Raw genomic sequence first — 13,232 nt, 5'->3', positions numbered from 1 at the left:
GAATGATACCAGTGCTGAGAGATATGGTAAAAAATAACCTCCCAGTGATACTTTTTCCTATTTGTTACTGTTTATGAATAACTGAGACAAAGAGCTGCCCAATTTGCAATTTATTCTTGCTCAAGAATTAATCACATCCACAGAATTTGCAAGTTGGTTACTTGCTTTACACCTCCAGCTAACACAAAATCTGCTGTTATCTATTTTAGATGTCATTGTCCATATCCTTTTTATTCTTACCAATTTCTGTTTGTTAACACATTGTGATCATCTCTAAATCAATTTTAAAGCAGGTATTGGTTGCAGAGTTAATTACGCATTCAAGGCCAAACACAGAGAGCGAAGGAAAACAGAAAGATGGAGTGGAAGAACAACTCAGTCTGAATTCCCAGTTTGCTCATGAGGATTAAAGGGCTAAAAAATCTCCATGGATTTCTAAATAGTAAAGCAAGTGTAGAAATAGCACGTGTTTTATTTTTGTAAACGCAGTTATGAGGTCCTTTTGTTGAAAAAAGGACACATACATCATGCACTGACATATAAGGTAACATGGTCAGCAGGCTGATAATGTGTCCTCCTATATCCTACCAAACTCACAATTATATCATGTCCATACCTGAGCCCAGACTGCTCCTTTTATCCGCATTGGAAACCTACCTTTTGCCTGCTCTTGCACTAGCAGCAGTTTCTGGCTCCCTTGCCATTAACAGTGACTATTTCTGTACATTTCAGCTCATTTGGTATTTTAATCAATTCTCTGTGGACATTTGCAAGCAGAATAACCAAAAGACTACTTGCAATCTCAGAAGAATATCCTTCCTATAAAAGTCAGCCCATCCATCCACCTGCCACCAGGCCATTCCTTGTGGTTCCCACATCAAAACTTTACCCTTTGATTGCTTTACCTGCACATCCAAGGGACCAAGTCCCTTTTGCTAGGGACTGAGAAGAGTCTCTTTACAGCTGTAAAACCTGGCTTTTCTGCTGGAGGAGGTACACCTTATTTGAACTGCAGTTTTACTTAGTTGCTTGCATCTCTACCAGCTCTGTTACTCTGTGCCTTTGCAAGAACAGCAATAGAAACTCATCAATGGGGTAACATTAAGAAAAAAAATCCATTTTCCCAGACCTTTCATGCAACTTGTTGCACTTTTCACAAACATAACTAAAAGACAACTTGACTGAGTTATAAAAACACCAAGTTATTAAAGGCTCTTTGACATAGCGGATGGATGCATAATGTGGCTAACAGCAAACTTCAAAGCAAACTCAAGTTAGAAATTCAGTAGACCTGGAGAACTTGTAAGTGAAAGTCACTAGGACCAACTCTCATGTCTTTGTAGATATGTTCAGATCAAGATCTTCACTCTGTCAAAAGCAGAACCGTAATACGGCTGTGCAACTTATTGGATAAGTGGTGTGGGAATTTAAAAATCTGACTGTTGTTACACATTGTAGCAAATCTAAGAAGCAGAAATTCTCAGTGAAATCAAATTCTGAAAAGTACATATTTCAAGTTGATTTTTCCCCCCAATGCTATCTATTCTAGCAGATTTTTTTAAAAAGTGTGGAAATACACATTTTAAAATTTAAATGGAAATTACCTCTTCCATAAGTGTTTAAAGAGGGCTTTTAGATATTGTCAGACTTTTTTTCTTGGCTTACATAGTGAAGCTTTTCAAAATCAACACATATACACCTTCCACGGAAATACATTTCCATGTAAGTTTCTACAAGCTGTTCCAATGGGTTTATTGTGTGTTAGGCACACTAGGTATCTAGCACTAGCAATAACCAGCTAGAAAGCAACTGGCTGCTAACAACTTGTGTCTATTCCAAGATTTTGCAAATTGTAAAATATTCACCCTTCTCCCACCAAACACAATGCAATAGCAGCCTAGACACATCTCAATTTATGCAATTTAAATTATCCATTACACAACTGCAATGAAGAGCACTCGCAACGTAACACTCAGTTTCACATAGAAGTCAACAAGTTATTCTCACCTATCACAACTGAATGTAAAATATGAAGATTAAAGTAGAAAATTCCAATAAGAATGCACCTGTGTCTGGGAACTCATAGTCAAGGGAAAATTATTTACCTTAAGCAGAACAGAAAATACCATAACAAAATCAGATATTGTCTATGCGACTATAGTATCATTTCAACTTATATTTGACTACAGGATTAATAAGAATATTCACCCCATTCTAGAGTCTTGGGTATCTACTTTTTAATATTGTTTCAAATGACCTTAATAGAATATTGACAATGGAAATGGTCCATTCAAATCTCTGAAAAGACAGTTTATAAGCAACTGAATAGGAGGAAATATGCAAAATGTTATTAAACTTTTTCTTCCCTACTTAACTTATACTTCTGTACATGCCAGTTTAAAGCAAGCCCTTCTAAAAATCAAAAAATATTATCTGTATTTTCTTAATGATTTCTCTAGCTCTAACAGTAATTTTTAAACTTTGCTTGACAAGGCATTACTTCGATTCTGACAAAGGATTAGATTTATTGCTGCAAATCAGAGCCCCCAACTACATGGGGAAGAAGCAATGTGTGTAGTGAAAATTAAAATGGGTTTTGAAAATTCCTGTTAAGAGTTTCAACCCAAAAAACATGTTGTTTCTTTAAACATAATTCCAGTTTCTCCAAGGTCAGATGGTGCGATTAAAAATCCTGACATTATTAAGAGATACACTTGCAGGGAAGAGATTATTTCTACTTTTTTTTTTTTTTAGTCTTTGACATACTTTGAAATTATAGTTTTGAGCTTTTTATCTGCAATAGTAAATGCTACAAATATCACTTTAAAAAGATGCATTTCTTATAAAGTCACATGACTCCAGAACTGTAGTTTCAAAAATATTAAATATCAGAAGACAGAATGCAAATGGGAAAGCCAGCAATACTGAACATAAAATACCATTGCTAACACAGTAATGAAGCATTTCACTAATACATGTAACATTTCACTGTTTCTTGCAAACAGCTTTGCAAAATCCTGGCATTATATTTTATATTACGAATAAATATTTTCAAGATTTCCACCAACTGATTTTAAAAGTATTTCTGAGAAAAACCCTTTGATTTTAAATGTTGTAGCATATGACTCACCTTGAATAAGGGCAACTGACTTTTCAGCTGAACATACAAGTACTTAACACATGACTTGCATCAAGTTACGAGAAGACAAGCAGCTAAATCTCTCCACCAAGCACATAGGCTCTAAACTCTGAGGGAGTGTTTATATATTCGAAGAGACGTCAGTTCCCTGTTTATCTTTTTGCCAGCAGAAAAAGTTAAGTTGTATCGGTGCTGGGGGGGGGAGCGTTATTTTTGCAGTCTGACTAAAAGCCACTACCTACATCTCGTGGTAATATACTTAGCAGCTGCAATCTTTGTCAAATTTTGATCCAAGTGAGTCAAAGGTCAAGGAGACAAAAGGGTAACTTATTTGGCTCCTGGTCACTTCTCTAATGTCCATTTGCTTTAAAATTGCTCATATTAGCAAGTTATGACTAACCAGTTCCTGACAGCTTCTTTAAGATACAGAATAGTTTCAAATATTCTTTGCTGTATAGCATGCTCTGCTGTATAAATAAAGCCTTACTACTGCAGTCATTCTCTACCAAAATACAGGCTAAAGGCCTTTGCAGCTTAATCATTGTGATAGTATATTTTCAAGTAATAAAAATGAGGAAATGTCAGAATATTTTTAAAAGGGATTTTTCTTCACAGGTTGGATTACAACATTTCCTCACAAAGTGCTAAGGCTCTTCCTCTTACTGCAAGTCCAGTGAACATCATCCCAGAAGCTTTTTTTTCTTAATGTATCTAAAAATCAGTTATTTTTACAGTGACATCTGTGTAGACCAAAGTGTCAACCCAGCACAAAGTCTACTAATAATTAGCAATAATCAGTTTGGCAAGCTTTTGCACAAATATTTTTTAAATACCTCCTCATCCCATGTGAATTAAATGAATGAATTATTTTAAAAGATTCTTCTGGCAGCAGCAAGAGGAAATGGTTTATATTTGGCTTATTTAATTATAGAAGAGAAAGTACTCCCAAAAATAGATTCTTAGGTCCAGACTTTCAGGGTATGGCACTGCATAGTTTGCGATCCATACGTTTAGTATTTTCTGTGTGGTTTGACTGATTGTTTACTGTTCTGTTTTTGATATTGCCCTATTTGAAAGTTAAGCTTCTGTGGAAGAAGGTCCTTTCTTCTAATCTACTTCTGCTAAGCAAATCTAAGGTGGATGAAGATTAACGAAATTGAGGTTTTATCTCCTAGTAGTGAAAGCAGGAGTGAAAGTGAGCCTGGTCCTTTGAAAGCAACCTGTAGGACAGTCTTTGTACAAGGCTTGCTGCCAGGGGAAGTTGGTGACCCTGACTAACTCCAGTTTCACCTCCTTGAAAAGTGGAGTAAAATTGCTTTCCTCTATTCTTTAATTGAAGAGTAGAGTTTAACTGCTGAAAGAAGCAGTCCTCCACACTATGGTTCGTATGCACTACTTTTATGAACATTATCATTAATTATTTCTATTGGATATCTCCTCGTACGATGCTGTCCTGGAGATGCTCTTGTTCAGGATCCCCCAGCTTTCCTCCCAGGCTGCACTGCCTTCTTCACTGCTGCTTTGTCTCTTCTAAGGGGAAGTAATTCCAGTCACTCACACCTGCCCGTGGAGATGTTCCCTACCATGCTCATTTTCTCCATTAGCAGTGTATGGGATTCAGCGTGCACCATCCATAAGGGAGGAAGATATCTACTACTGTCTTTTTGTTGGAATCCTAAAGGCACTAATGCAGATGTAATGAAGCTCGGTTTTCAACATATACATGCTGAGTTGTATCAGCTGATTTTGTAACTTATGATATCTTATTAACACCCTATATAAGCAAAATCTCTTCTAGCAGGCAGTGCTTGGCAGTGAAGTGAGGACTGCCAGGTTGAACTGCAGGAACCAGCTAAAAGGATTTGAATCTAAGAGAGAAGTTGTGCACTTTTGGATGTCAGTCATTTCTGTTTCTTAAAAACAAACCAAACCATAAGTACTCAATGGTCTTTCTGAGTTCTCTGGCTTCATATCAGAGTTCAGAGGTTATAGGGGAGAAAATACAGAGACACACAGCCACAGAACAATGACAGAAAAAGCAAAAAAATATGTACTTCATTGGAGTCCCCATCGTTGTGACAACAGGCAAACTGCCCCGCAAGGAGAAACTGTCAAGAAACAGAAGTAGTGTAAATGACACTCACGTGCTTGCTGAAGACATAGAAAACTGCGGGAAACAGAAAAAGATAAATGCAGTTGCTAACTCCAAATGAAGTTCACCCACATTTCCTAGAATAAACATATTACTGACAAGAAAATGCTGAAGAGATGAGTGTGATTCCTGGCTTTTCTAGACATCTCATAGCAGAGCTTTTTGGAAATCACTTTCCTTGGGGTGCTTTCTAAACACAGAGGGAACAAATGAGGAAAGATATCATCTTTCTATATGCCCTGAGATTCCTAAACACTCAATGCCTCCCCCTTTTTTTTTTTACGTTAAGATCCCTTCCATCAGGGGATGACGTACCTTAATGGTACATATAATTTGAATTTTGAGGATGCCTACATAAACGTTCCCATATTCCTGTGGGAATTCTCTGATGTACAGTACAGCACAGCATGACTTTATATTCCCGTGTTTCCACAGTCATGGCACTCACAGAGTTTTTCTTCACCTGCCTATTATGAAACTTGTAAAAACTAATCTTAACATTAATCCCTTGCCAGATGTAGAGATATTAGCAGATGCTAGCTGAGGTTAGCAAGCAAATTAGAAAAATCTAGGAAACTCCTGTCTATACTTTTGCACCCTCTGAATTTTTCAGACACTAACCTTTATAAAAAAAAAACCCCAAAACCCAAAACCAACCTTCTAGTTGTTAGGTAAAGTGCCAAGCCCTGGGCAGAAGATGAGGTTAATGTTCTCACCATTCAAAATGATTTTCTATAATCTTTTGGGTATTCTTCCTACTTTGAAATAAAGGTGTGAGGAATTATGTTTACTTCCTTTCTATGGTAAGTAAAAGCACAGATTTATTGTTTATCTGGCTTATTCTATTAGCATCATGTTATGTGGCTTCTACACTCCCTACCCAAAATCCTGTTGCCATCACTCAGTTGTCCTGTGGTTTCTCCACAGTTAAGTCCTACAAGAAGGGTTGTATCTTGCTCAGTAGTGGAAGATTTAAAGCATTCAGAAAACCTACAAAAAATAAGAACATGTGGCTCCTGTCCCCAAATAAGCTCTTTCTGATTCAACACACTCATGTTCACTCATGTGCGCTTAGTTCTACTGAGGAGGAGAATGACAAAGATGAATCATCTACAAAAGAAAATGTGCAATATGCCACCAGCTGGATGAGACTTCTGCCCCTCCACATGTCTTGGAGATAGTGGAAGGTGTTCCTTTATAGGGAGTGAAATTTTGTATTCATGAAAGGTAGTTTGACTTCCTATGGAAATGAAAACCTTCTGTGTATCATGTCATCACACAATACATAAGAAGCAGCAGCACATGAGCTATCCACCCGGACCAACCTCAACAATTTACTTCACTTCCATTGCAGAAGAGCCTCCTCTAGTGAACATGGTCTATCTTCAAGTACTGCCTATAAAGAATTTGAATATATAACACCAAAATTATAAAAATAATAATATAGAACTAATATTTTTTTCCTAAATTATATGTTCACTGTCTTTGTCTCAGCTACTCTCACTGTGACTGCTATTTTGTACCACCTCATTTTCCAAAAGCCACGCGATAGAATAGAGTTAAATGGCAGGAGTGGTCACCTCACTTTAAAAGAAGGAAGTATCAAGATATTTCAGTTGTTTCAGTTTTGCTTTTAATATCTTATCTCTAAGGACCTAAAAGAAAAGAAAGACATAGCTTCATAGCAATAATTCTTTTCTTGTTTAAAGTGAATTACAAATATTTGTTGCAAATAACTTTATCCAGGTAAAAGTAAGCATCTGGCCTAAGGAATATGAATTGGTTTCCTCTCCTCTCAATGGAGAGGTATAAGCACATCCATGGACTCATCCCATCTACCTTAAATGCTTATCTTAACAAGGATGTATCAATATCCTTTGGAGGGACTGATGTCTCTCCTCTAACTGCAGAGGATCTAACCAACTCATTTAAATTAGACATCTAACTTTTAGAAGGTTAGTGTTAAACAGTTCCACTCAAACTCCCCCAAAAGGTCTTTCAGTTCCTCCCCTCATCAGTGCACCGTACCAACAATACCAGGACAACTATAAAAGGTTCTGGTAAGTGCAAACAAGCTATGAAGCAAGAAGAAAACGCAATGAGAAAACTTCAAAATATTTACCGCCTGACAATAACGGAAAGTTTGGCCAAAGATTGCAGACGTGGTGTAGCATTTTTTTGCCCACCTCGCATCACAGACTTTTACTGCAGATGTGTTGGCCTTCAAAGCTTTCCATTGTATGCCCTGGGACATATTCCAACCACTCATATCAAGCAGACTTTGGATCCCTGAAAAAAGATCCTCCTAAACAAGCATTAATACCTGATTTCTCATCACAAGAACTTGGAAGACTCATTCCAAACTGCTGTGTACCTCCTTCATTACCCACTAAAGAGTCCCAGCTGTAGTATTCCCAACTCTGTGAAGTGTTAGGACCTAAGGTGCTGTCCCTTGTGATTCTCAGTGTGTTCTGATGATACGGAAAACATCCTAAAATACCATTGGCTCAAACAAACTTGGCAGCAGTACAGTGGAAACAGCGTGATATATTTGGCTCCTGCCAGTGATGAGTTTCTCTGTCAAACTGTAACTAGGTTCTTTAGGGGAAAAATGGGTGATGGAAGACCCAGCAGCTGCTTCGATTCATTTTTTTTCCCGGAAAATACAGATTCTGAGCTTTTCTTCACTGATTGTGGCGTGCACAAACTGCTGCCTTTCTCAGTCCTCAAAATCACTTTTAAAATTTATTTTCAAGTGATTTTAGCAGAGGAATTAGGTGAAGAAAGCACAAGAGAGGCAGGGATAGAGCGGACTTTGATTCTTCCACTCCTGTGGGTTCACGTGAGAGTCACTCAGAACGTAGATAGGAAGGAACTTCGCAGAACTGAACCCAATACAGAAACTGTAATATAATAACTTAGGCTTCTAAGTGAGTCTGAAGCAGCAAAGAGCTATAAAAATCTGTTACCTAAAGGGCTGGGTCAGCCTATTAATGCTAGAGACGTTTGTCACTGAAACCTAAGGAGGGCACAGAGAGGAGGCTCCAATGGTAGGGAAGAAAAATTTTGAAAGCAGATGACTTTTGAAAGTCAAGAGAAATTTAATAAATCTTGTCCCTACTTGGATATATTCCACTTCTTGCAAAACTCTTCTCCTTGGCTCAGGAGTCACAGAATAATGGGGAAATTCAAAACTCCTTCACTGGTGCAATACCTGGTTGAGAAATAGTCACCGTAATGAATCATCCCAGACAATGGCAGTGGCTTTGATGAATGACCCAGTGCATAAGGACTGGGTAGTCCTTATGGTTAGCTTTTGCCTACCGGCTACACCATAATTTTGTCTGTGTAATAAGTAAGAACAACATCGGTACAGGGGATTTTTCCGATTAATGAAGATGTAAGTTTAAGATTAACTTCTGACATCTTTTTCTTTCAGTTCACATGTTCCAGACCTGGAGACATGTCCTTGGTCTGAGCAACATGCAGAAGATCTTCCCTGGGATTTCAGTTCAGCCTCAGACACAAGGTATAAAAGCCACGCCATGAGCCTACTGCCAAAAGAAAACCCTGCTCTTCATCAGGCCAGCACAAGAAGAAAGCTTTACTTAACCAACCTCATGGCCTAGGACAGTTGCCCAGCCCCACTTTGAGAATCAGAATCAGTGGTTGGGACAGTACCAGGGGATCCAGGCCTCTGCCAGCACAACATATGTTTTCTACCAAAAGAAAGGGCGACATAGGAAATCATCTGGAGAATTAATACAGGCCAAAGCCCTTTCTGATTAAGATTTCTCCCTCAAGAGGAAATCCAGAGACTATGGCAGTGGCAGCACAGAGTTAATAGAAATGCTTTCAGAAAAGCAGATTTTCCCCTCCAGCTGGCAGCAGAGGTGCGGACCATGTGGGTCTTGCCTACCAGTCTGGGTGAGGAAGCAATACTCAGACAGTTTCAAGAAAATGTGCACCAACTGCCATGGAGTTTTTCACCTTTGATAGCCTTTCCCTATGGATCTGGTGAGCAAGGTTTTATTTAAACTACTTTATTATAAAAAAACTTTATTACACAAATTTTCTTATACCAAAGGATGCCTTTTCTCTTCTTTACTCTAAGTGCGAATGTGCTACTCTTGTGTGCACGACAAAAAAGGAATTTTTTCCTTTTTTTATATTTCTCTTGAGAAGATAGATACTTAATTACTACAATGAAAGTATAAAACATAGATCGTGCACACACACAAAAAACCCAAAACTGAAAACCAAAATCACCCTTGCCACAAGAGATACCTTGGCAGCAGCTGAAGATCTGAAGAGATTAGGAAAATTTGTGTAGCATTATTGTATATTAAGAAACATTAACATTTATGAAAAACAGAGCAGTTGAAAAAGTACTAGCAGTGATTTCTGTGCACTAGCAGTAAATGAAGTAGGCAACTAATAGATACCCTGACCATATTAGATCATGTAATTTTCTGATGCTAAGATAAGGCAGTGTTCTTTCAGATGAAACCATGTTACAGGAATATGCATATAGCCATCAGTTACACAAAAAGCAGTTCCAAAATAAAATGATTTAACTGAAAAAAACCCTATATTTCTGATCACCTTCCTGGTTGTGCCAATTACATAAATGCTTCTGAAGTCTCACTTGAGGACAGAAAAAAATCCCCCCAAAATAGACAGCTACAGACTACACACTTTTTATGAATAGGACATTTCTGCCAAGTTAAAAAAAAAATCATTGAATTAATATCATAGTTATCGTATCAGTTGAATCGGGTATTGAATCAGATCACTAGCACAAGTTATTAGTATTTATACGACTATGCTATATTTATTGAGTTGATCTCAGGACTTCCATATAAAAAGTAATTTAAGATATGTTACATCAGCATCTTTATTGGACATGAATTACAATTTTAAATCTACACAGAAATACACATATATGCTTTTTCCTATAATTAATAATTACTACAGTATTTTCAGATGTTTGTTTATAACACACTTATAAACCATATGCATTTTATGATCAGCCATACACTTGATATTTCTCTTCATTCATATTTATTTTTGATAATAAATGTATATAATCCTTTATATAATAGACTTTTATATATAAGATAATCATTTACAGACAAATGATTCTATACACTTGTTACAGTTTAAAACATGAATACACTCGTTTTTAATTGCAATGTACAGTGAAATATTAGCAATATATTAAATATTATTAAGATACTAATATGCAAGTGAAATAATTTGATTATCAGTATATTTACTCTTTCTAAATTTCAGTGAATGGTCTCTTCTTAGAGTTATAAACAGTCAAGAAATAGGGGCTGAATGGCATATCTGTCTTTGCTTTTAATAATTCTGGCATGTAAGAGCATTTGTTAACAATGGGATGCAATAGTACAGTCACAAGAAACGAATACAATGTCCAGCTGTGTGCTGAGAAACTACATTTAGTCCAGGAGCAGGGTCACATACCTGTACGGAGGGAGAGCTGTTCTCACTGCTCTTGCCACCAGGATCTGGAGAGTTGCAGAAGAGCCTGCTAAGTTAATTTCTTATTCACAGGAAAACCAAGTTGCTGTAACAACCCAGTAGCAACCCTGGCTGCCCAGTGCCCTACGAGTCACTTGGTATTTCATCAGCCACAAAGAGAAATAGAATGTTGCACACACGTTTAAACACCTTGGTAGCTAAACTGTCTCAAGTGATAAGGAATTACAAGACCTCTGAGCCAAAGGTAATACTCTTTCACACTTGCACTTTGCGAGAAAGACCAGCAGTAAGAAATCCTTTCAACCCAGACTCTGCCGCTGATCTCTTTACCCTCTGCAACAGCCCAGCCCTTGTAGGCAATGTATCAGGTCCCTGTTGCCAATCCAGAACAAGCTTAATTGAACTTGCTCTTTGCAATAACTCTTTGCAAACACAGTCTAATCCCAGTTAATCCTCACAACACACGGGAAGCCGGGTAAGGAGTTTCATACTAGAGCTAACTCTTCATATTGGGGTTATTATACTCATTTACACAAAGTACAGAGACAGGTCAGAATGAGGGCTCACAGCTGTGAATACAGCTGTTCAAATTCATGGGACTCTTTCTAATGATTTCCACAGGCTTTGGTTCAGAATTTTGTTGTCTAAATGAACATCTGAGCCAAGTGACAGTGTTCTTGCTTCCTCTGCCTGTCCTTTTGGATCTTTGCTAGATCTTTTTATCGTAGCAGTGATGAACTGCTTTAAATACTTTTTAAAAACTAGTAGAGTTTTAAGCACTGTATTATTTTTTTTATTTGACCAGCGGATTGAGGCACCTCCTTCCAGTTACAGCAAGTGGCATCAGTGAGCAGCCTGTCTGCCAAGGCCTTTCATAGTTAAGATAAAAGCTGTCCCAGAGGGTTAACAGGACCCCGAGGTGAGTCAGTATGACAGAAGCTATAAAGCTACAGCACACATGTACTAACTCAAGAGACATCCCATGGCATAAGCGTCTTTGCCCGGCTTTATATGCAGTTTCTCCATCTCTAAAGTTAGACAGAAAATGAAGCTAGCAGGGAAAGGAAGGAAACAAAAATATTGCTTAAATTTCCATTAATCTGGATATTTTCTGACCTGTCCTCTTATGTAAATGCTGTTGTTCTACCTTTGGTTTTCTTGGAGTCCCATTGATTGCTTCCTGTGTGGCTTTCACATCTGCAGCCTCCAGCTTGTTGCCAGACTTCCCTTCTGCCTTCCTTTCTACATGTGCTTCCTTTTACTCCTGTTCCCTTACCCAACAATCTCCTCCCTCCTCCAGCTCTCTGTCTCTCCTACCTTCCACCCTATCATCTCAGCAGTCACTCCTCCACCAAGCATCTCCTCCGGTCTGTCTCCTCCCCCATTGAATTATCCTCTAGTTTGTTTCCCCACTTCCAGAATTTACAGCTTCACACCAATTCTGTTCTTGTCCCCTGCCATTAACATTTATATTTCTCAAAATTTCCCATGATACTTTTTTCTTTCTTCTCCTACTTCCCTTCTTCTCCCTCTGCCTGAAGTCCTGATATATAACCTTCTTGCATTATCAGTTAATCAAAAAGCTGATTTCAGCCGAAAACCAGATTTATCAGTGCTCTTTGGTACACAGAAGAGTCTTACCTGAAAAGATTAATTATAAATAATAATTAAGTTTGGTACCTTAATCCTGTAATGTGTTCTTGTTTGTGTTCCTTCCTAAAGCCTCAGAACAGTATAGCCCATGGTACTCCTGCCCATTATCTTTTCCCCGCCCAGCTGACATTCGGCACTCTTTTTGAAGTCCTCCCACTCCTGAGAAAATGAATATTGAACAGCTTCACCCATACACAAAGAAGCAGATGTGCCAGGTAGGGAAAAGCAAACCTCATCCTTGACTTACCTGCACCAGAACTGAGAGAGGATCTGAAATGAGGCTGGGAACAGCTCAGACTTCTTTGACTGCAGGGTCAGACAGGTTCAGTGGTCGAGCAGGCTTATTGGGCTACCAAAACCAGTGCTGTGCCCTTCCTTCCACCCCGCAACAGCTAGAAAGGAAATAGGATGCATCCTTCACCTCTTTCTCGTGCTTTGAGAAGTCAGGGCACTCGTTAGTGTTTAGCGTTTAAAAACAATCCTTAAAATTACATAGGATAAAGATTACAGAATTGTAAACGTGCCATCACAACATGAAACACCCAGGCATGTTTGTGGCGGAGTGCACACCCTCCCTATAATTATACTCAGCTTCTCCGATTTAGGCAAAAAGTAACAATAGTCACTTATCAGGTTCCCAAAATGGTATTGGAGAGGATTCAGCAGGACACTCCCAAGACTTTCTGGGTAGTAACAGCCACAGGATTACAGACATAGAAACGCTCAGCTTCTTGCAACCATTTCTTCCACGCTGCACTCTGCTCTCTTAGTGGTTTTCTA

At 38.3% G+C, this 13,232-nt stretch overlaps 1 protein-coding gene across 4 annotated transcripts in view; it reads right to left on the bottom strand.

Moving 5' to 3' along the window:
* CD36 (CD36 molecule) overlaps positions 1 to 12,846 on the bottom strand; it is a 37,206-nt gene extending 24,360 nt beyond the window's left edge. Inside the window, exon 1 of one of the 4 annotated variants that reach the window (XM_052790316.1) lies at positions 12,700 to 12,846. The gene's annotated coding sequence lies outside the window, so the exon portion shown is untranslated. Of the gene's footprint in view, positions 1 to 3,130; positions 3,257 to 11,946; positions 11,963 to 12,699 lie in introns of those variants that run through there. The other 3 variants (XM_052790317.1, XM_052790315.1, XM_052790314.1) reach the window with 3 other exon arrangements.
* Between the last annotated feature and the right edge of the window lie 386 nt (positions 12,847 to 13,232).

The sequence above is a fragment of the Harpia harpyja genome, chromosome 6 (assembly GCF_026419915.1).
Source record: "Harpia harpyja isolate bHarHar1 chromosome 6, bHarHar1 primary haplotype, whole genome shotgun sequence".
NCBI classification, from domain to species: Eukaryota; Metazoa; Chordata; class Aves; order Accipitriformes; family Accipitridae; genus Harpia; species Harpia harpyja.
This window is presented reverse-complemented; position numbering and strand designations above follow the sequence as displayed.